General features: G+C 37.4%; 1 protein-coding gene across 1 annotated transcript in view; it reads right to left on the bottom strand.

Annotated features, from left to right (window-relative positions):
• The window catches only part of LOC126251773 (zinc carboxypeptidase-like), a 173587-nt gene that overhangs the window by 68034 nt on the left and 81707 nt on the right, over nucleotides 1-23846 (bottom strand). The gene's annotated exons all lie outside the window — the stretch shown is intronic.

Genomic DNA, 23846 nt, shown 5'->3' with positions numbered 1-23846 from the left:
TGCCAGTCTGGATTCAGACCACTACCTCCCAAAGATCAAAATGAGACTACAGCCTATAATCACTAGAGTACACAGAACTTTGAAGATGATAAGATCTGACATAAGCGACGTAAGAACAGACAAGAAATAAGGCAGGGACTGAACAGCACAGATTTCAACTGCTGTGACCAACTTAAGGAGACTCTTGTGAAGATGGCCAATGAACTAACCCCCATCACGAGAATAAGGAAGTATCCATGGTAGAATGAAAACTGTGGCAATGCACTAACCCAAAGACTGACACTGTGGGGGAAGTGAAATTGTCAGAAAACCAAGAAAAATTGGGAGAACTTTTTGGAACAATGAAGGCTTACAGGTAAGATAATTCAATGAACCAAACATACCTTCACGAAATATCAACCAACCCAAATCGAAGAGAGCTTCGCTACAAATAACTTCAGAGATCTCTATAGAACCCACAAGCAGACACTCAGAAAATACAATCCGCCAAGCCTCCACTTAAGAGACACTCAGGGTAAACTGGCTTTTAACAATGAGGATAACAGCCACCTCTTACCTCACTACTTGAAAAACCCATTCAGCTGTGATCCATCCAGCGAAGACTTCGATTACAAACAAACCACACCCAACCCAGACTCACTGCCTGCTTCATTGGAAGAAGTTGGACAAATCATTCAGTTTCTAAAGAATAATAAGGTAGCTGGAGAGGAATCTATCGTTTCTGAACTCTGGAAATGTGCTGGGAGCAATTCCATGGGCAAACTCTCTGACATCATCCAGGACATCTGGGAAACCTGATTGGAACACGGCTCTGAACCATCCTCTTCACAAAAATGGAGACTTTACTGATCTGAACAACTACTGTGGAATTTCTCTTGTCCCAGTAACATACAAGAATCTCTCCAAGGCGTTACTAACAAGGGCAGAAGATCAACTGGATAGTCAACTGGGAGAATATCAGTAAGGCTTCAGAAAGACCCAATTCTGTGCTGGACAGGTCCTCAACCTTAAAACTGTACTAGCATACTCCAAGATGAGGAACTGCAAGGTGGCCATCACCTTTGTTGATTTCAGGAGGGCCTACGACTCTGTTGATAGAGAAAAGCTTAACAAAGTACTCCAGGGACTAGGACTAGACAACAAAACTCGCAGACTCATCCTAAAAACCTTGAGCAACACCCATTTTGAGGTCAAATTTAGAGGTGAGATCTCAGAAAGATTCGAGATAGAAACTGGAGTGAGACAAGAGGATGGACCCTCTCCACTTCTCTTCAACTGTGTCCTTGAAACGTTTGTGAGAGAATGGCGCCAGGAACTGACCAGTTTGGGTGTTCAGAGTGGTGTCTACCTAGGCCATAAGGACTTATTGTAGATTGCCTTGCTTTTGCAGATGACCTGACACTGATTGCTTATTCTCTTGAAATGGCAACAATGCAGGTAAACTGTCTCAGAAAACAAGCTGCCAATGTGGGTCTTCAAGTGTCACTAGAGAGAACAGTTCTTCACCAACATCAAAGAAGCTAACAGATAGATGGTGCTAGACCAGGGAAACATCAAAATAACTGAAAAATTTAAGAACCGCAGTGAATGAATTAACCCAACATATCAGAAAAACGTCGTTATCCATGAGAGTCAACAAGTTGGAACAAGCCTATCGACTGACTATGAACACCTACAATAAAAAATGCCTGTCACGCAACTTGAAATTTAAGCACTATACATCAGTCATACGACCAAAAGCCCTGTATGCCATGGAATGTCTTTCCATTAACCAGAGAGGTCTGATGGAGAAATTAGGAGTCCAAGAGAGGTGTATCCTCAGGAAGATCCTAGGCCCAGTAGAAGAAGGTGGGGAATTCAGAAGGCAGCATAACTTGGAGCTCTACAAACATATCAAGAGGTTCTCTGACTCTGCAAGAAAAAGAAGGAAGCTCTCTATAGCGATGTTACAAGATTGCCTACAAACAGATTGACTAACCGTCTGTTAACCTTTGCAAAACAAGAAGGTTTACATCACTTGGCTGACAGAAACTGAAAAGGACATTGAAGAAGTGGGACTAACTGATATCCAGAACAGACTGTCTGTGAGACATACCCTCAAGTGAATCTAAGGAATTTCATGAAAACCCCAAAAAGAAATGTACTCCCTGTATAGAAGAAAGGAAGGAGTTACATTGGCAAAGAATGCGACAGTCCTGAGCAAAGATGCGAGCCCAACAATTGAACAAGCATGGCACAAAGTAGGCCCAGAAACGAAACAGCGCTACTTAAATATGAAATTTATCAATGAGCCCAGCATTATTTTTTGAATTACGAAATATTCTAATATATATTACTTTTATTCAATAGTCAGTCATCGACCTTGTGGACAGAAGTTTACATATGATAATAAGGAAGTGTTCATGACTATTGATGAAAAGAATAGACCATGATTTAAAACTAAAGATGTGGCTAAACTCTTAGATTTTACAAACACAAGAGAGGCAATGTCAGATCATGTTAGGAAAAATATAGGAAAATGTGTAAAGATTTGAAGGTGACGATTTGTTGCTCTTGCATCCAGACATAAATTTTATTAATGAACCTGGTCTGTATTCATTAATCATGAAATCAAAAATAAGGTTAGCAGGAGAGTTTCAAGACAGTGTTTATGAAGAAGTTGTACCATCACTTCGTAAACATGGAAAATACAAAATTAAAAATGAAATTAAAGAGATGTATCAAGGTCAAATAACTCACTTCGGAACTATAAACAAAATTAAGGATGGACATATAGAAAATATAAAGGAAATAGTTGATAATGCTATGGGAATAATATGAGAAAAAAACAGAGAAATGGGTACTTTATTACCTCACATTTTTCTTCAAACATTTGATCAGATTTTAAGACCAACTTTTGTTCTTTTAAATGTATTTTATGAAAACTGTGAATAAAATTATTATGACATTAGAGTACAATGAAAAAATTACAAAGGCAATTGTGTAGAATCGAAGATAAACATCCAAATTGTGAAGATATGTTAAGACTTAATTACAATATGAATTCAATAAATTTATACCAATTGATGAAACAAACATCAAGAATTTTTCTTGGCACAATTATTTCACTATTTTAAATGATTACACACAGGAGAAACTGATTAACGATATAATTAATCACTTATTACCATAAGAGATGCTCAAATAAATTTTAATTAACTTACATCTGTGTTTTAAAGTATTCATACACATTTCTTCTCAATTTAGATTGTGTAAGTAATTCATATACTCATTGGTTAACTGATCTCTGAATGTGAATATATCACTATCAAGGTAACATACAGGTAGAAGATATGGAAGCGTCAATTTTATCATTAGTATGTAAAATATATTTACATGTAAAAATTTTTATTAATAAAATAGAAATCAAATAGCAATGGTTTCCCATTATTTGGAACCAGTTCCAAGTACATTTAATACTGAGGCACTTATGATGTATGTATTTGAATTCATTAACCCTAAGAAATATGTGTTAAATTTAGGTACCTGGTTTACTGATATTTGGGTTCCATTATTTAAAAAAAGAATGCATCAAGCACTAACAAAAATTTATGTTTTACTAAGTTTGGAATTTCAGAGGCTGGAAATCTTGCCTCCAAAAAATTAAAACAAATTAAAAAGAATTTTATTGAGTCCTTAAACACATACAACATAGAGTATCATTAAATTACATCTGTGTTTTGTGTTATTATTTTTAAGAAACTTGTGGCAGTGGCTAGTGGAGAAAACAAAACACAATTTCAAAAAAAGTATTTGGGTTTCTTTTGACAAAAACTAAATCTGTATATACAGGTAAAAATAAAAGAAGTAAAATAGAGTACCAACAGTGGTAACAGGTTCCTCTCACTGTCATAACATGTCACACATATACCGTCATATTTTGTAAACAAATATGGTGTCTGCAAACTATTAAGTTCCACCTGGTTACATAAATGACTATGAGGTTTAAGCTATATTAACTTGACAAAATCGGATTTATACCAACCTGAAATATTTAATCCAATGACTATATTCTACACCTCAAAATACAGATCTCCAAAATCAATTAATAATTATTCAGTAATAATGTTATTACAATGTATATTCTTTGTACTTTGTGATAATGTTTCTCTTCTGCTACATGATCTTTGCACCTAAGTCTCCAGATACCACATTTGTGTACAAAATATGACAGTATACATGTGATGTGCTATGACAGTGAAAGGAACCTGTGACCACTGGAGGTACTCTATATTACTTATTTCATTTTTACCATTAGATATATGTTTAGCTTTTTCTCAAAAGGAAAACAAATCCATGTTCTGATATAGTGTTTTGTTTTCTCTGCTAGCCAGTGCCACACGTTCCTCCAAAAATTGTAACAAAAAATACAAACACTAACAAATGTATGTCCACCTAATGATGGAGGTTTAAACATTAGAAATGTGTCGTGGAGATAATAAATAGTGAATGATAGCAGTAAACTTGTTTAGTTTAACCTAGAATATACTGAAATATAGTACAATGTGCAATTAGCTTTAGAAAGTGAATATATTCAAAATGAATTCAAAAACATAATGCAAATACTTTGAATAATAAACATGGATACTTTTAACAACAATAAATTTCAAGAAACTTGTTATGAGTATAAGAATTAAAGTTGCAGATGAAATTAAATATTTCTATTTTACAATTGAGGATATACTAGTTAACTATTTTGATTATACAACAGGTGTAGAATAAACCCCAACAACTTGGAAAACAAACTAAAAATAGAAGAAGAACAAAAACAGCAACTAGCTATACAGCTAAAAGAAGAGAAAGCAAGAAGTGAAAAACTAAGACAAAACAACAAAATATTTAAAATAGATATAAAAAAATCAGAATATAACTGAATATTTAAAACTGAACTGAAATTATAAGACCAAACTACAAAAATATAATGTCTTCAGAATTGGTGAAACAACTACCAAGTTAATCAAATCTAAATTATCTCCACACTATACAGGAGAACACTGAGCTGACAAGTTTTTGTTATGTGCACAGAAAAGAGTGAACAACAAGAAAATGACTGAAGAGGATGTTGAATCTGCTTTCAAGTGTTATAGAACAGAAGTGGGTAAAAAGAACATACATTATGAAATTTGATGACTTAAAAGATTACATAGATAGATATGTTCAGAAAAAAATCATTACTACACAGACATTAACTCAATAATGAAGAAATTAAAAATAAGTTATATGACAGTATTCTAACATCAGCAGAACATATTCAACCTATTAGCATCACGGAAGAAAGCACAACGAAAGAAAACAATAAAATAATTAATAAAACTTTGTTAGATGGATTACCTAGAGAGGAACTACCTCCAGTTGTTTCTGGAATCTATGAAGAACATCCTTACAAAATGTATGTGGATTGAAAAACACTAGAAAAGTTCTTCTATCTAAAGGATATACAATTAAGGCATGTATGATGAGGAGAGGATGTAAGGACACTGAGTATTTTAACAGAAGCTAATCTAAATTTAGAAATAAATTTTAAGTACCATAGTAGGTAACTTACATTTGTTTTTATAGTAGTTATAAAAATACATATTTCTTCTCTAAAACTGAAAGAAAACAGCCCTCGGTCACAATTTATAAGGAATTAACTGGGTTTCCACATTGCTAGGATTTTCTTCCTCAGAATTTATATCAAATAATGGTCTATAATGTGGTCACAGAATTATGACTAAAAATGTATGATACCGAGTATAAGTATGGAATCATCTTGTAAGACTGGTGGTACTTATATGTCATTTACAAAATAACAAATATGCCAAAAGGACATTAGTCACAAAGAAATTTAAGATAAAGGAAACTGTGATGGCGAGCCACTAAGGGCTGTTCATTACTTGCGTGGTGCAGGTTGCAGTCATAATTCTGTGATCATGTTATAGACCATTCTTTTGATTTAAATTCTGAGGAAGACACCCTAGCAGTGTTGACACCAGCATAATTCGTTAAAAATAGTGACTGAGGGCTGTTTTCTTTCAACTGTAACTATTCATGGTCTCTGAATGTGCAGCCATGTACAAAATTTTGTATTTCTTCTCTAATTAGACTGTATCAGTAATTCACATTCTCATCAGTTAACTGATATATGAATGTGGATGTATCATCATCAGGACAACATACAGATAGAAAACATGAAACTGCATTGTATGATACATTTACATACACAAATTTGTTAGAAAACATTTTTGTTGTTGTTGTTTGATACATCAGGGTGGTGATTCATTTCTCCATCAAATATGCTAAAATATTTTAAAAAGGGTGAAGAAGTATGTTAATTAATCAGTTTTTCGCGATATAGGTATCAGTGAATCGCTGCCCCCCCCCCCCAAATTGAGGTGGTGAATGAGCACCCCTAAGTTTCAATTAAGAAACATCGATACTCTGCAATTAGCTGGGTCTAACTTACAATGAAAAAAGATTGTAAAATACATAGCGATATATTATGGAGATACATGTGTGAACGAATCACTCACCTAGTCAATTACAAAACATAATACAATATCTCCTCCCCCCATGAACCATAGACCTTGCTGTTAGTGGGGAGGCTTGCGTGCCTCAACGATACAGATAGCTGTACCGTAGGTGCAACCACAATGGAGGGGTATCTGTTGAGAGGCCAGACAGACGTGTGGTACCTGAAGAAGGGCAGCAGCCTTTTCAGTAGTAGCAGGGGCAACAGTCTTGATGATTGACTGATCTGGCCTTGTAACATTAAACAAAATAGCCTTGCTGTTCTGGTACTGCGAACGGCTGAAAGCAAAGGGTAACTACAGCCGTAATTTTTCCCGAGGGCATGAAGCTTTAACTGTATGATTAAATGATGATGGCATCCTCTTTGGTAAAATATTCCAGAGGTAAAATAGTCCCCCATTCGAATCTCTGGGCAAGGACTACTCAAGAGGACGTTCTACAGACCGGAGCGTGGAATGTCAGATCCCTTAATCGGGCAGGTGGGTTAGAAAATTTAAAAAGGGAGATGGATAGGTTAAAGTTAGATATAGTGGGAATTAGCGAAGTTCGGTGGCTGGAGGAACAAGACTTTTGGTCAGGTGAATACAGGGTTATAAATACAAAATTAAATAGGGGTAACGCAAAAGAGTAGGTTTAATAATGAAAAAAATAGGAGTGTGCGTAAGCTACTACAAACAGCATGCCTAACGCATTACTGTGGCCAAGATAGACACGAAACCCACGCCTCCCACGGTAGTACAACTTTATATGCCAACTGGCTCTGCAGATGACGAAGAAATTGATGAAATGTATGATGAAATAAAAGGAATTATTCAGGTAGTGAAGGGAGACGAAAGTTTAATAGTCATGGGTGACTGGAATTCGAGACTAGGAAAAGGGAGAGAAGGAAACATAGTAGGTGAATGTGGATTGGGGCTAACAAATGAAAGAGGTAGCCGCCTGGTAGAATTCTGTGCAGAGAATAACTTAATCATAGCTAACACTTAGTTGAAGAATCATGAGAGAAGGTTGTATACATGGAAGAAACCCGGAGATACTAGAAGGTATCAGATAGATTATATAATGGTAAGACAGAGATTTAGGAACCAGGTTTTAAATTATAAGACATTTCCAGGGGCAGATGTGGACTCTGACCACAATCTATTGGTTATGAACTGTAGACTAAAACTGAATAAACTGCAAAAAGATGGGAATTTAAGGAGATGGGACCTGGATAAACTGAAAGAACCAGAGGTTGTACAGAGTTTCAGGGAGAGTATAAGGAAACAATTGACAGCAATGGGGGGAAGAAATACAGTAGAAGAAGAATGGGTAGCTTTGAGGGATGAAATAGTGAAGGCAGCAGAGGATCAAATAGGTAAAAAGACGAGGGCTAGTAGAAACCCTCGGGTCAAAGAAGAAGTATTGAATTTAATTCATGATAGGTGAAAATATAAAACTGCAGTAAATGAAGCAGGCAAAAAGGAATACAAACGTCTCAAAAATGATATCCACAGGAAGTACAAAATAGCTAATCAGGGATGGCTAGAGGACAAATGTACGGATGTTGAGGCTTATCTCATGAGGGGTAAGATAGATACTGCCTGCAGGAAAATTAAAGAGACCTTTGGAGAAAGGAGAACCACTTGCATGAATATCAAGAGCTTTGATAGAAATCCAGTTCAAAGCAAAGAAAGGAAAGCAGAAAGGTGGAAGGAGTATATAGAGGGTCTGTACAAGGGCGATGAACTTCAGGACAATATTATGGAAATGGAAGAGGATGTAGATGAAAATGAAATGGGAGATATGATACTGCGTGAAGGGTTTGACAGAGCACTGAAGGACCTGAGTCGAAACAAGGCCCCCAGAGTAGACACCATGCCATTAGAACTACTCACAGCCTTGGGAGAGCCAGTCCTGACAAAACTCTACCATCTGGTGAGCAAGATGTATGAGACAGGTGAAATACCCTCAGACTTCAAGAAGAATATAATAATTCAAATCCCAAAGAAAGCAGGTGTTGACAGAAGTGAAAATTACCATACTATCAGTTTAATAAGTCACAGCTGCAAAATACTAACGCGAATTCTTTACAGACGAATGGAAAAACTGATAGAAGCCGACCTCGGGGAAGATCAGTTTGGATTCCGTGGAAATGTTGGAACACGTGAGGCAATACTGACCCTACGACTTATCTTAGAAGAAAGATTAAGGAAAGGCAAACCTACCTTTATAGCATTTGTAGACTTAGAGACAGCTTTTGACCATGTTGACTGGAACACTCTCTTTCAAATGCTAAAGGTGGCAGTGGTAAAATACAGGGAGCAAAAGGCTATTTACAATTTGTACAGAAACCAGATGGCCATTATAAGAGTCGAGGGGCATGAAAGGGAAGGAGTGGTTGGGAAGTGAGTGAGACAGGATTGTAGCCTCTCCCCGATGTTATTCAATCTGTATATTGAGCAAGCAGTAAAGGAAACGAAAGAAAAATTGGGAGTAGGTATTAAAATCCCTGGAGAAGAAATAAAAACTTTGAGGTTCGCCGATGACATTGTAATTATGTCAGAGACAGCAAAGGACTTGGAAGAGCAGTTGAACGGAATGGACAGTGTCTTGAAAGGAGGATAAGATGAACATCAACAAAAGCAAAACGAGGATAATGGAATGTAGTCGAATTAAGGCGGGTGATGCTGAGGGAATTAGATTAGGAAATGAGACACTTACAGTACTAAAGGAGTTTTGCTATTTAGGGAGCAAAATACCTGATGATGGTCGAAATAGAGAGGATATAAAATGTAGACTGGCAATGACAAGGAAAGTGTTTCTGAAGAAGAAAAATTTGTTAATATCGAGTATAGATTTAAATGCCTGGGTGTCGTTTATGAAAGTATTTGTATGGAGTGTAGCCATGTATGGAAGTGATACGTGGACGATAAATAGTTTAATCAAAAAGAGAATAGAAGCTTTCGAAACGTGGTGCTAGAGAAGAATGCTGAAGATTAGATGGGTAGATCACATAACTAATGAGGAGGTATTGAATAGAATTGGGGAGAAGAAGAGCTTGTGGCGCAACTTGACTAGAGAAGGGATCGGTTGGTAGGACATGTTCTGAGACATGGAGGGATCACCAATTTAGTATTAGAGGGCAGCGTGGAGGGTAAAAGTCGTAGAGGGAGACCAAGAGATGAATACTCTAACCAGATTCAGAAGGATGTAGGCTGCAGTAGGTACTGGGAGATGAAGAAGTTTGCACAGGATAGAGTAGCATTGAGAGCTGCATCAAACCAGTCTCAGGACTGAAGACCACAACAACAACAACAACAAGAACAACAACAATACAATATCTAGGTAGCACCTGTGGTCTAGGGGTAGTGTCTTTGATTAGTAATGGAAACGTCGGTCCCAGCTTCCAAAGCTACAACTTCCAGCATAAGGAGTCACCATCACGCTTCCAACGTCCCTGTCAAAGAGAGCAGAGGAGTGGACAGAGCTTCAGGGCACTCTCTTGTCTTTGTGATGTGTAACTGGCCGTAAAGATGCAAGAACCAGCAATGATGAATGGCATGAGGATGCAGAAGGTAATGGAAACCACTGCATTGAACACACATAACATGTATCCACAGGACATGTGTCCTTTAATTGAAGAAGTCATCATGATCTCTCCGTTGGCAAAAGATTCTGGAATAGTCATGCGAATCTCTGGGAGGGGACTGCAAGGGGAAGGTCAGCACGAGAAAAGTATTCAACAATCAACGAAAGCATAACGCCTCCCTAGTCAGTGCATGGAATGTCTGAAGCTTGAAAGAAGACAAGAATTTCTGGTCAGATAAGTACAGGGTAATATCAACCAAAGCAGAAAATAGTAAAACAGGAGTAGAAATCGTTATGAATAGGAAGGTAGGCAGAAAATGCATTACTGGGAACAGTTCAGTGATAGGGTTGTTCTTACCAGAATCGACAACAAACCAACATCTACAAGGATAGTTTAGGCATACAAGCCAACTTCACAATCTGAAGTTGAAGCGACAAAGAAAGTGCATGAGGATATTGAAAGTGAGATGAAAATGTAATAGTCATGGGGGAGTCGAATGCAGTTGTAGGGGAAGGAGGAAAAAGAAAAGGTTGCAGGAGAATATTGGCTTGGGGCTAGGAACGAGAGAGGAGAAAGGCTAATAGCGTTCTGTAATAAATTAAGCTAGTGAAGCTTCCTGGCAGATTAAAACTGTGTGCCGGACCCAGACTCGAAATCTGGACCTTTGCCTTTCTTCCAGCAGTGGTAGTTGTGCAAGGTATGCAGGAGAGCTTCTGCGAAGTTTGAAAGGTAGGAGACAAGGTACTGGCGGAATTAGAGCTGTGAGGATGGGGCGTGAATCATGCTTGGGTAGTTCAGTCTGTAGAGCACATGCCCGAGAAAGGCAAAGGTCCCGAGTTCGAGTCTCGGTCTGGCACACAGTTTTAATCTGCCAGGAAGTTTCATATCAGCGCACACTCTGCTGCAGAGAGAAACTTTCATTCTGGAATTTAAGCTAGTATTAGCGAGTACTCTGTTCAAGAATCACAGGAGGAAGCGGTATACATGGGAAAGGATGGGAGTTACATGGAGATTTTCGTTAGATTACATCATGGTCAGACAGAGATTCTGAAACCAGACAGTAGATTGCAAGGCATACCCAGGAGCAGATATAGACTCCGGTCATAATGTAGTAGTTATCAAGAGTAGGCTGAAGTTTAAGAGATTAGTCAGGAAGAATCAGTACACAAAGAAGCGGGATACAAAAGTACTAAGGGACGATGAGATAAGTTTGAAGTTCTCTAAGGCTTCAGAAACAGCACTACGGAGTAGCTTAGTAAGCAGTACAGTTGTAGAGGAATGGGCATGTCTAGAATGGCCAGTCACAGAAGCTGGAAAGGAAAACATAGGTACAAATAAGGTGACAGCAAAGAAACCATGGGTAACAGAAGAAATACTTCAGTTTATCGGTGAAATAAGGAAGTACAAAATGTTCAGGCAAATTCAGCTGTACATAAATACAAATCGCAGAGAAATGAAATAAATAGGAACTGCAGGGAGCTAAGAAGAAATGGCCACATGAGAAATATTAAGAAATTGAAAAAGAAATGACTGTCAGAAGGACTGCCCCAGCATATAGAAAAATCAAAACAGCTTTCGGTGAAATTAAAAACAATGGTGGTAACATTAAAAATGTAAAGGGAATTCTACTGTTAAATGCAGAGAAGAGAGCAGATATGTGGTAAGACTACACAGAAGGCATGAGGGGGGAAGTTTGTCTGATGTGATAGGAGAAAACACAGTAGTCGATTTAGAAGAGATAAGTGATACAGTATTAGAATCAGAATTTAAAAGAGCTTTGGAGGACTTAAGATCAAATAATGCAGAAGGGATAGATAACAATCCATCAGAATTTCTAAAACCATTGGAGGAAATGGCAACAAAACGACTATTCATGTTGGTGTGTAGAAAGTATTAGTATGGCGACATATCATCTGACTTTCAGAAAAAGATCACCTGTAAAATTGTGAAGACTACAAGACCTCACAGGCGTGAGAATTATCCCAAAATTAGCTTAAAAGCTCATTCGTCGAAGTTGCTGAAAATATAAGATACAGAAGAATGGAAAAGAGACTTGAGGATGTGTGAGGTGACTATCAGTTTGACTTTAGGAAAGCAATTCTCACATTGAGGTTGATAATGGAAGCAAGACTAACGAAAACTCAAGACCCATTCATGGGACATGTTGACCTGGAAATAGCTTTTGATAATGTAAAATTGTTCACGGTGTTCGAATTTCCGATAAAAATATGTTGTAAGCGCTATAGAGAGAGATGTGTAATATACAACATGTACAAGAGCCAAGAGGGGATAATAAGAGTGAACGATGAAGAACGAAGTGATCGGAATAAAAAGGGTGTAAGACAGGGATGTAGTCTTTACTTCCCCTGTTCAGTCTCTGTATCGAAGAAGCAATGATAGAAATGAAAGGAAGGTTCAAGAGTGGAATTAAAACTCAAGGGGAAAGGATATCAATGATATGCTGGTGACATTGCCATCTGAGTGAAAGTGAAGAAGAATTACAAGATCTGGGAATGGAACAAACAGTCTAATGAGCAGAGAATATGGACTGAGGAATATGTGGAAAACACTGACAAGGAGAAGGGGTGGGATGATAGGACATCTGTTAAGACATTGTGGAGTGACTTAGGTGGTACTACAGGGAGTTGTAGAGGGCAAAAACTGTAGAGGAAGACAGAGATTGGAAATCATCCAGCTTATAATTGAGGATGTAGGTTGCAAGTGCTACTCTGAGATGAAGAGGGTTACACTCGAGAGGAATTCTTGGTGGGCCACATCAAACCAGTCAGAAGACCGATTACTCAAAAAATAGTAATATTTGGCCTTATTTCAGAAAATAAAATAAATCAAATAAAAAGATATGGATAATAGTGTTTTTGATATTTAGAATAAAAATAAAGAAATATTAATGTTAATTGATAATGATAGTAGTCTGTAGTAACAAATCTGCAACAGCTAAAACACACTTTACTTTGCATCTGTTCTATATTCTTTAAATTTATCAGCTAAAAAAGAAGAAGCCATTATCCTTACCAACCCAACTTTATGTAAATTATCAAATCCCAACCATTTGACATATACTTTATCTCCTTTATTCTGTAAGACTTTCTCAGCTAGAAATACATCTGAATATTTTGTCTTCCATGTTTCATACTCACAAAAATTTCCTTTTATTTCTGCGCCATCGAATGCCTTTAATTTATATGTGATTCGATTATAATGAATAACATAATTAGTTTCGAAAATTTCTATTGACCAGTTAGCTGCAAAACTTTCTTCAAAATTCCTTTAAGTTTGTTGATATTAACGTTACTGCCAACTTTATATTTAGGTTTATCATTAGCTGAGGACATGCTTGGTTTATAATTTATTTCATTAACTTCTACTCTCTTCATTTTTACTGTCGAATTTTTTGCATTATTGTATTCATTAACCAATTTTTCAACTAGTTCCATCCATTCATAATTACCTTATGGAGCAAATTTTTTCCACATCGCTGCTTTAAGTGTTCTATTAAATCCTTCTACAACAGATGCTTATAATTCAGTAAAAGGTGATGATGATTAATATTACAAGTTTTCATCAGTTACTGAAATTCCTTAGTATAGAATTATTTACCATTGTTGAAAAAGATTTTGGGATTGCTGCCAGTCATGAATTTCACACCACAGTATTTGGACTGAACACCTGCCAGTCATATTTATGTCAGCCACCTAAGTCTGAGGACATTTTCCACTCTGCCCTATATAGGATGCTGAGAGTATTGCTTCATGTGACTGGCAGGTGTTTTATGTTCTATTTTTAACTGGAATAGACCAGTATATGTGGAAAAAAACATCGAAAACAGTTAATAAATATTTCAATCATTTATTTATGTTCGAAATGCCTTTCAGTTTACCAGAACTTTTCTACTAGATCAGTTTGCCATAAATCATCTATACCAAATGAGCCAACATGTCTTATTTTAAAATTTTTTCTCATTGGTTCATGTTACTCATTAACTAGTTCTTCACGAATATTAGAACTGAGACGTTTCTGTGATGTAATCATTCATACAACCACACTGCTGCCCGAGATATCGACCCCCAGATGCGATTCTCTCGATAAACGGAACAGAAGAATGGCTGTGTTAGCCAAAGAGTACACAGCCAGTTACAGTACTTATGCTCACTGTGAGGCGCTTCTAGGCCACTTCATGTGCAACAGGAGAGAAGTGCACCTGTGCCAGACTGCAGTTTGTAGCCACACTTAGTGGTCAGCCAGCGCTGATGTTAGTCTTCATCTGCAGCTCAGTCATTGCTGCCACCAAGTCTTTGTAGCTCCGTTCCAAGTTAGTCTTCAAATTCACCAGATTCGACATTACGAGAGATTAATTCGTCACTGCAAGATTTGTCACTTGTAATTATGTCATTCTACAGACGCTTAGTCTAGTAGCATCTTCTATAATTGTCAACAAACTGATCATGGACTACAGCAAAGTTAAGTAATAAATACTTTCTTGTTTTGTACTCCTGCTAATTAATTGTGTTTTCCTGTTGTAGCTACCAAGCATGGTAGAACTCATGGTTCCACCTCTTTGGCTACCTCATATTTGCCACCTCTTGTTGATGGACTCGATTATGGTGGAATATCGAGAGCCATCAGTTTTAGTTTTACATATTTTACAAATTACATCAACTCTTTGTTTTCCATTTTCTGTTGTTCTATTTAGACTATGTGTACCGGTAAATGTTTTACATTTTAGACATGAAATATGATTGTCTGAATGGTTATTCATTTGTATAAGATTAAATATCACCAAAATTTTGAATTTATTGGAACCATTTTAACTTTATCTTTTAATTTTACAGCTAGAAAGTTTGATTTATGCAATACTTTTCTTGGGTACATATCAGTGGCTATTTGATACAGATTTTCAAACACACTTAACAAAATATTAATATCAATAAAAGGTAAATATTTCGTGTTTTTACCAATAAAACAACTTCTTTAAGGGTGAATACATGCTCGTCACTGTTTTCTTTTCAGAACTTGTCATAAAAGTAAATTCAGCACAAAGTCTGCTGTAACTGAGCAGACTCATTTTCTAAATATTGTTTGCTAACTCCATCACAGCTAGCCCTAAAATCAATACAACTTGTAGATGGTTTAAAATGGTACTGGTATCATTTTGGAATTGCTTAATTACACTGTTTATTTTTCTGTATACTAATGATTTTAATTGTGCAGACATATTAGATTGTTGCTGAAGTTCTTAATTAAAGTTTTTGTTTTTGAATTTCTTTCTTTCTTTAATGTTGGATTCAAAATGTTTGGTTTTCGATTCGAAAGTTTTTTTTATTTTTTCTAAGTTTATTTGATAACTGATCTCACCTTAGTTCCAACAATGTCGACTTATTAAATCCAAAACATCAATAAACTTAAAATTATATTCAGAACAAGTACATCCAAATAGCCTCAAATAGCTTCATCAAAATTTTTGCATTCATTGTCTATAATAGTGTAACTTATTTGAGCCAAGGTATTTAGGCACATCTTTAGAATTTTTCTTCCAAATGAATCAAACACAAGCTTTGTATCTTTATTCTTGTAATAACAGATCTAGTATGAGCCAGAATGACCAGAGGTATCTAAATTGACTGTTTCAGGTTCATATTCTCTAGAATGAATATGTAATTCATTAGTCACAAAAATAGTATACAAATATCTGGTTATTAATTGCTTAGCAATATTTTCTATATAAAAATTGCTTAATGCATTCGGATATATATGAATTATTGTTTTGCATTTTACTTTATTCACGCTTACTTCTCCATCTCTAAACTATGTCCTCTTTTAGATCTTCTAATCCTGTATCACGATTTTTCTTGTCTGTTACTGCTTTTGCAATACAAGTTGCTCCACATGCTAGTGAACCAGTAGTAAATACATACAGCAATACTGCCAATAATAAAGGAAGAAATCCTCCATCATGTCTTGTCCATTCTGAACCTTCTTTGTTTCTATATTTAAAAGGTGAAAGAAACGAAATATTTCCTCAAGAAGCGTGGAATTCAGAACCATCAGATAATTATTTGAAAGCTTATAACCGTTTTGTTTATTTTAAATGAATTACTCAGCTGAAAGGAGATGTTGATACAAACAGTTACAATCTTGTAACAAATTATCATGTATATGTGATTAACAGAACACTTGGAAAATATACTATTATAATTCAAAAGATGATGATCAAGTTAACAATAAGGTACCAAAGGACACTCTTTTCTATATAGTCATGTACGCTAAGAAAAATTTACATGGGACGCTCAACACAGAATATTTATTGAAAAATTTCAAATAGTAAATGATGTTCATTGTATTTTTCTGGATAGCTCTATTCATATAGCTTATGTTAGCACTTTGTGTTTCCATGTCAGTTAATATTTGACTGAAAAATTACGAAAATCGATCTGTTCCGCTGGTATTGTTTGTGGATGTCTGCTGGTGTGATATATTGCATAGCTCCTGCTGTTGCGTGGCTCACAGCTGACTGAAGTTGTTATCTGGTACAGCCAAAAGGCTGCTGTGTGCTATCAAACCATAATTTCCTGGATGAAAATAGCTGCTAGAGCTGGTTCAGGAAACTGCTAGTAGATGTCTCATTATTGTTCTCAAATCAACTTTGTTCCTCCAATACCAACTATATATGTTGTCATTTGCTATTCTCATCCACTGCTCAAGCCCATCTACACTCCTGGAAATGGAACAAAGAACACATTGACACCGGTGTGTCAGACCCACCATACTTGCTCCGAACACTGCGAGAGGGCTGTACAAGCAATGATCACACGCACGGCACAGCGGACACACCAAGAACCGCGGTGCTGGCCGTCGAATGGCGCTAGCTGCGCAGCATTTGTGCACCGCCGCCGTCAGTGTCAGCCAGTTTGCCGTGGCATACGGAGCTCCATCGCAGTCTTTAACACTGGTAGCATGCCGCGACAGCGTGGACGTGAACCGTATGTGCAGTTGACGGACTTTGAGCGAGGGCGTATAGTGGGCATGCGGGAGGCCGGGTGGACGTACCGCCGAATTGCTCAACACGTGGGGCGTGAGGTCTCCACAGTACATCGATGTTGTCGCCAGTGGTCGGCGGAAGGTGCACGTGCCCGTCGACCTGGGACCGGACCGCAGCGACGCACGGATGCACGCCAAGACCGTAGGATCCTACGCAGTGCCGTAGGGGACCGCACCGCCACTTCCCAGCAAATTAGGGACACTGTTGCTCCTGGGGTATCGGCGAGGACCATTCGCAACCGTCTCCATGAAGCTGGGCTACGGTCCCGCACACCGTTAGGCCGTCTTCCGCTCACGCCCCAACATCGTGCAGCCTGCCTCCAGTGGTGTCGCGACAGGCGTGAATGGAGGGACGAATGGAGACGTGTCGTCTTCAGCGATGAGAGTCGCTTCTGCCTTGGTGCCAATGATGGTCGTATGCGTGTTTGGCGCCGTGCTGGTGAGCGCCACAATCAGGACTGCATACGACCGAGGCACACAGGGCCAACACCTGGCATCATGGTGTGGGGAGCGATCTCCTACACTGGCCGTACACCACTGGTGATCGTCGAGGGGACACTGAATAGTGCACGGTACATCCAAACCGTCATCGAACCCATCGTTCTACCATTCCTAGACCGGCAAGGGAACTTGCTGTTCCAACATGACAATGCACGTCCGCATGTATCCCGTGCCACCCAACGTGCTCTAGAAGGTGTAAGTCAACTACCCTGGCCAGCAAGATCTCCGGATCTGTCCCCCATTGAGCATGTTTGGGACTGGATGAAGCGTCGTCTCACGCGGTCTGCACGTCCAGCACGAACGCTGGTCCAACTGAGGCGCCAGGTGGAAATGGCATGGCAAGCCGTTCCACAGGACTACATCCAGCATCTCTACGATCGTCTCCATGGGAGAATAGCAGCCTGCATTGCTGCGAAAGGTGGATATACACTGTACTAGTGCCGACATTGTGCATGCTCTGTTGCCTGTGTCTATGTGCCTGTGGTTCTGTCAGTGTGATCATGTGATGTATCTGACCCCAGGAATGTGTCAATAAAGTTTCCCCTTCCTGGGACAATGAATTCACGGTGTTCTTATTTCAATTTCCAGGAGTGTAGAAGAAGATGCGGACATGTGCCATCAACAGCTCTACAATCTACACAAGCTGCTGCCAAGACGTGACCAGAAGACGAAGATGAGTGGGCGATGGTTAGCATCCAAGTTACAGGCCAACAGCGACATTCAGCAAAAAAAAACCTGAGGTATACCATGACTGAAAAATCCCACCAGGCACCAAGAAGCTTTAAAACTAAATAAAAATTTTGTTAAATTAAATTTTATTAACTGAATATAAAGGAGTAAATAATGATAATGAAATTAATGATTTCGAATTTTTCTAACTTTGTGACACATTATTTTTTAAAATTAATTCTAGTGCACTAAAATGCTTATTATTTTCAGCTGAAATGTTATTTTATCCTATATAGATTTTAATTAAGAATGATAAAACCTCCATAATTTTTTAAAATTAATTCTAGTGCACTCCAAATGCTAACATTTTCAACTTAAATTTTATTTCACTCTATACAGATATTAATCAAATTTTGTAATTTTTAGTGTGCTCAAAATGTCCATTATTTTCGACTAAAACATTATTTTATTCTATGTGGGTTTTAAGTAGGAATGAATAACTTTGCTAATTTTTTAAAATTAACTATAGTGCACACAATATTGCCTTGTATTTTTCTATGCACTTGGCATTTTTTATTGCATTAACTTTCTTAAAAATTAATTTCATTAATCATGTGGTTATGTCACCCATCAGGTTAGCCGAAAGTGCTAATGCGCTCAGGTAGGCAGATTAACGATGAGGGCCAGTGTGCTGGCCATCCTAGATTTGGTTTTTAGGTGGTTTTCCACATCCCACTTGGTGAATACCAGGCTGGTTCCCATGTCTCACTTCAGTTACATGACTCGCAGACATTTGAAAACGATTGCACTATTTCATGGCTTACACTAGACACAGACAGCTGGGGTACACTACTTCTGTCCCAGGGGGTACAGCGTGGTGACCGGAAGGGCATCTGGCCACCCTCTGACACCAACACTGCCAAATCTGTAGTAAGAGGACTGACCCCACGTTGAAGTGGGATAAAGGCCAAAAGGAAATGATGATGTTATTATATTATATTGTATAAACTTTTTCATAAGATGATAAGTTGAAGATTTTTTATGTTATAAAAAACGTCATATAATATAATTATAATTTAATATAACTAATTCAATTAAATAATTAAAAAGATTATGCAATAAAAATATGCCAAGTGCGCTCAACATACCCACTTAATACTTTTTATGAAAGCCTACATTAATTTGGGTTCTTCTTTTTGTTTAAGAGTAAAAACATGGAAACAGCAAGACTTTCAAATTACCTATGTGCTCCCATACAACCAATTCTGTTATTTGAACAGAATTTCTCTATATGTGTGCTGGAATTCTTGCACTTTGTGTGTACTGGAGTTCTTGTAGATCTTCATTTGTTGTCTAGCCATGCCATGCTCTAATTATTTGTTTTCACAAATACTCTGGCGTTACCCCAGTAACTAATATGCAGTAAAATAGACATAATGCTTGAAATATGCTGCAGTTGGCGGTTGATTAGAGGAACAAAACGTGAACAATGTGGAATCACTTGTTTTCCATGTTTAGTGTATCGCTATACCGTAGTAAGTTAATTACACATGATACCTGAAATATGTAGCACTTGGTGGTTGGTTATAGAAGCATTACATGACCAATGTGGGGTCATTTTTGTACGTATTTATTGTATGGCTAGGGCACCTCGAAAGGTATCCTATTTAAACACTTTGCAAGGAGATCAGTATGCCATATGGACTACAGAAAAGTGTCGAACATTCACGAAGGTAAATTCAATTGACAAATGAGAAAATAAATAGTACTGATGAGCTACTACTTGGATTAGAGTGTAAGTGTTTAGAAATACAAGAAAATATAGGGATCAGAAGTAATAAATGCAAATATTTATAATTTAATGTAGAATGAGGATTACAAAAATAAACAGCACAGAATTATCCCGAGAAAAATATTATTTCAGTTATCAACAGCTCAGTTGTGACAGCACTTTTACTTGCTTTTGGTGTCTATAAGTGCATAGATGCTGATCTACATTTACTAGTTCTGACAACAACAAACTTGCTGATGAAGTTCTGTTCCTGCAACCATACAGTTGATTTGAAAGACTTTGTTTGAAAGGGAAGCTGGAGGGGGGGGGGGTGTTCAATATCTGTAGAGTTTGTAGGAATTTCGTAAAGAAAATGAAAAAAGCTTACTGGGAATGCAGATAAACCATAGAGTCTGAACCAGGAAAAGCTGGAAGTGAATGAGAGATGCAGAAAATTTTAGGCATCAATAGAATAAGAAATCAGTGCCCAAGCAGATGAAGCCAGCAAGGGTACTACATTGTGATATGGATACCTATTTGTATACATCAGCGTTTGCTAAAGTTATTGAAAAGACTGTGTAGTAAGGATAATTCATCATTTTACTTCACACAATTGCTATCAAATATTTAGTTCGGTTTTAGAAGTGGTTTGACAATTCAGAATACTATATTCTCTTTTCTGTGTGAGGTACTGGATGGATTGAACATAAGGTTTCCAACGCTCGGCATCTTTTTTGCTTTAACTAAGGTGTCTGATTGTGTTGATTACAAAATATTGCTCCAGAAGTTGGACCATTATGGAATACAGGGAGTAGCTCCCAAATGGTTGACCTCTTACTTTAACTACAAACAGCAGAAGGCCATTATTGACAGTGTTGAGAGTGGCTATGATGCGGGGTGTGAGTGGGGCACGGACAAATGGGGTGTGCCCCAGGTAGCAGAGCTGGGGCCGCTCCTGTTCCTTATTTACATACATTTTACGCCCTATAGAATTACAGGTGATTCTAAAATATTCCTGTTTGCTGATGATACTTGCTTGGCAGTAAAGGATGTTGTGTGCAACTTTGGCACTGTTTCAAATAGTGCAGTTCAAGATGTAAGTTCTTGGCCTGCAGAAAATAAACTAATGCTGAATCACAGTAAGACTCAGTTCTTACAGTTTCTAACACATAATTCTGCAAAACTTGACGTTTTAATTTCACAGAATGGGCGTTTGATTAGTGAATCTAAAAAGGTCAAATTTATATGTGTCATGATAGACTGCCATGGAAAGCCCACATTCAGGATCTCGTTCAGAGACTGAATGCTGGCATTTTTATTATTTGGATGATGTCTGAAGTAAGTGATAGTTCGATACGAAAAGTTGTCTACTTCAGTTATTTTCAATCGCTTGATACATATGATATTATACTATTTTGGGGTAGCCCTTCCCAGTCGCAAAAGATATTTTTAGCTCAGAAACATCGGTTGGGGCAGTAAGTGGTGTAAGATGGTGAACCTCTTGTCGACCCCTCTTCATTAGATTAGGTATTCTGATATTGGCCTCTCTATATATACTGGGTGATCAAAAAGTCAGTATAAACTTGAAAACTTAATAAACCACGGAATAATGTAGATAGAGAGGTAAAAATTGACACACATTCTTGGAATGACATGGGGTTTTATTAGAACAAAAAAAGAAAAACGAAGCATTGCTAGTTGCGTGAAAGATCTCTTACGTGCGTCGTTTGGTGATGATCGTGTGCTCAGCCGCCACTTTCGTCATACTTGGCCTCCCAGGTCCCCAGACCTCAGTCCATGCCATTATTGGCTTTGGGGTTACCTAAAGTCGCAAGTGTATCGTGATCGACCGACATCTCTAGGGATGCTGAAAGACAACATCCAACACCAATGCCTCACCATAACTCCGGACATGCTTTACAGTGCTGTTCACAACATTATTCCTCGACTACAGCTATTGTTGAGGAATGATGGTGAACATATTGAGCATTTCCTGTAAAGAACATCATCTTTGCTTTGTCTTACTTTCTTATGCTAATTATTGCTATTCTGATCTGATGAAGCGCCATCTGTCGGACATTTTTGAACGTTTTTATTTTTTTGGTTGAAATAAACCCCCATGTCATTCCAAGCATGTGTGTCAATTTGTAACTCTCTATCTACATTATTCTGTGATTTATTCAGTTTTCAAATTTATATTGACTTTTTCATCACCTGGTATATTGTTTACTGTCGTTTTTTGTTAAAATTTCATCTTATTCTCAAGAATTAGAAGCTTTTACTCAGTTAACACTAGGCAGAAATCCAATCTGCATTTGGATTGCACTTTCTTGACTCTTGTACACAGAGGCATGCAGTATACTGCTGCATCCATTTTCAGTAAACTACCACAAGAATTAAAAAATCTTAGCAGTAATCCACGTGCTTGGAAATTTACACTGAAGACTTTCCTCAATGGTCACTGGTTCTATTTTGTCTACGAATTCCTTGAAAAATTAAGCTGATTCCTGTGTTATATTGTTGATTGCGTTTACATATACTTATGGATTGTCTTGTTTTTGGGTCCATAACATTTTATTTTACCTGTTATTACTTTTCTGTTGTAATTTCATGTACTGACACGTTACATGACCTTGGAGATATGCTCCACAATTTGTTTCCACTCAACAAGAAGCATAAAATTAAAAAAAAAAAGAAATAGACTGCTACTCACCATATGGCAGAGATCTTGAGTCGCAGATAGGAACAACTAAAATATTCTTAAACAAATAAGCTTTTGGCAAATAGGCTTTCTTCCTAATAAAACGACATACTCTCACATATTCATGAAAATGCCACTCACACACACACTTGACCACTATCTCTGTCTCCTGAGGCCACTCTGGTGTCGGCAACCTGAGACAGTGATCATCTGTGTGTCAGTTGTGTTTCGTAAATGTGAATCTGTATTTTGCCTAGTTTGAAAGAAAGTCTTTCGGCCAAAAGCTTACTTGTTTAAGAGTCTTTCTGTGCCTATCTGCTATTCAACTTCTCCATTGCATGGTGAGCAACAATCTAACCTTTTCATAATATTTTTGTTATGCCATCATGGGTCTTCCATTGTTTAAATGTACAAGTAAAGTTAATGATATTGCCGTTCATCTAACATACACTATAAAGACCACAGAAATGGTAAAACAGAGAAATTACGAAAAATAAGAAATTCAAATAAAAGATATCTGGCATCTACAACTGTGGGAACATATTGTGTACTGAATCACGCTGAAGGAGTAATTTCAAGGAACTTCCACAAAAATATGAAGACATGTCAGAGTGGGTTTTTAATGAGAAGACAGAAAACCATTTTATTACAATTTCTGTTACAGTGTTACAAACGTTATAGGAAGAAAGAGGTGGCATCATGACATGATGTATTTACACTTTATATCGACAGAATCTACTGCTACAACTACTGTGGAAAAATGTGTCTAACGTTTGAAAACACTTTACAAGTATGAAGAATCTGTTATAATTTTATAATAATGTGTTATGAACATAAGTACCATAACGACGTCAGTAATGCTAACGTGGTGAAAAGTGCAAAAGGTTACAACTGCATTGCTGCAACATTTTCTTAATTATTAGTTAATGCCTTATAAAGGGCTCAAATTTGTGTAGACAAACTCCTCTGTCAAACCGAATGCTTATCCAGAATTACTACCGAAATATGGACGTCATTAAATGAATGAG

The sequence above is a fragment of the Schistocerca nitens genome, chromosome 4 (assembly GCF_023898315.1).
Source record: "Schistocerca nitens isolate TAMUIC-IGC-003100 chromosome 4, iqSchNite1.1, whole genome shotgun sequence".
NCBI classification, from domain to species: Eukaryota; Metazoa; Arthropoda; class Insecta; order Orthoptera; family Acrididae; genus Schistocerca; species Schistocerca nitens.
The sequence above is the reverse complement of the archived record's forward strand: the minus strand, read 5'-3'. Positions and strand labels throughout refer to the sequence as shown.